We start from the raw sequence: 1719 nt of genomic DNA, 5'->3' as shown, positions 1-1719 counted from the left end.
AACTTTAGCCCCTCTGGTATTTTCTATTTAATCTTTCATTTTTCTAAAAATGATAGTTAAGACCGAGGACATTGATTTCATGACCTACAAGTGTGGTCATGACAATCAAGTCAGAAAAAACTGACTCTAGAGCCACCTGCCACTGACTAGCTGAGTTATCCTGAGCAACCAATTTACTGAGTAGTAGCCAGGACTAAGTAATATCTTCTTAGATGGCCTCTATGATCTATGAAAAACTTTTAAAACTAAACATTTTTAGTTTTAGTTTTTTGTTTAGGTGTTTAGTTTTTTGTTTGTTTCATCAAAGCAATGTCCGGGGTCTACATAATGATCAACAGAGAAGGCAGAGAGTGAATAGAATTTGCCTTTCTTTGAAGTTGATGATGGTAATGGAAGGTATTTACTCAGCTTGCTGCTTTACATATTTGATTTGTATATTAGTAATCTGATGATTGCTGATTTTGTTCATCCTACCCACCTGTTTGCACCCTTCAGCCATTCATTTTTCCCATACAGTTTATCTTCTTTTTTTAAAAAAGATTTTATTTATTTATTTGACAGAGAGAGCAAGAGAGCACAGCAGAGGGAGCAGTAGAAGGAGAGGGAGAAGCAGGCTCCCCACTGAGCAGGTAGGGAGCCTGATGAGGGGCTGGATCCCAAGACCCTGGGATCATGACCTGAGCCGAAGGCAGACGATTAACCATCTGAGCCACCCAGGCGCCCCAGTTTATCAAGCTTCTTAATGAAGTTTTTGATATCCCCTGGAGATAGAAAAACAGGACATGTTTAGAAAAAAAGAGATTTTACCACTTCAAAAAAAATATGAAAATCTGTATGTAACTACAATGAAATTAAAATTAAAAACCTTAAAAAAATACGAAAATCAAAACAATCCTGATTTTGCGATTTGGGCAAAGTAGATGGAGAAGTGCTAAGATAGGAGAGGACCAGTGAGAAGCCAGAGGTAGAGAATGTGATGCCCAGATCATCTTCACCATTGCTAATTCCTATTCATGCCCCTCTTACTCTGTTCATTTTTAGAGGAAAAAACTCATCAGTGCTGATGTGCTGTTTCTCAGACATGCTGTTTCCGAGGTTCACTTGAATCATGGTTGACTTGGGGTAGGTGTTTAAATACAGAATTCAGGTTTCTGCCGCAGACCTGTTGAATCCAGTTCTCTGGGGGCTGGTCCTGGGAGTCTACATTTCAACACCATCCCTGGGTGGCTCATGTGCACACTAAAGCTTTAAAAACTGATGGCATGATCTTTAAGGAAAAATTGAGCAAGGGTTCTTTGCAAGTGTAGTCATAACTCCCCTTCCTGTATCTAATTTTGTTCATTGGTATCAATACCACTCTTCACTCTACCTCTGCTTATCCCACTTCCACTTTTGCCCCCTAAAATAAGAGAGATGATCTTTGTTTTTCCTGATCTTAAAAGGAGGATAGATTCCAGCTTCTTACAACTGGGCTTGAAATGCTGTTAGTTATTTCCTGGCGAAGGAGCAATTTCCAGTTAACTTTCCTGATCATCAAAAACAGGGTAAAATGAAGATGCTTTAAAAATATCAACAACATGCTTTGTTTGCACTGAATGTTTAAAAATGCATTCTATTTCTATATACAAAGACAATATCCAGATTTGTCTCCACATTCTGTCTTTGATTGTGTAGGATTGTAAACCACTGCCCTATTTTATGCCCATTTCTCTCTCTGTG

The sequence above is a fragment of the Zalophus californianus genome, chromosome 13, assembly GCF_009762305.2.
Source record: "Zalophus californianus isolate mZalCal1 chromosome 13, mZalCal1.pri.v2, whole genome shotgun sequence".
NCBI classification, from domain to species: domain Eukaryota; kingdom Metazoa; phylum Chordata; class Mammalia; order Carnivora; family Otariidae; genus Zalophus; species Zalophus californianus.
Note: the sequence above shows the minus strand (reverse complement) of the source record.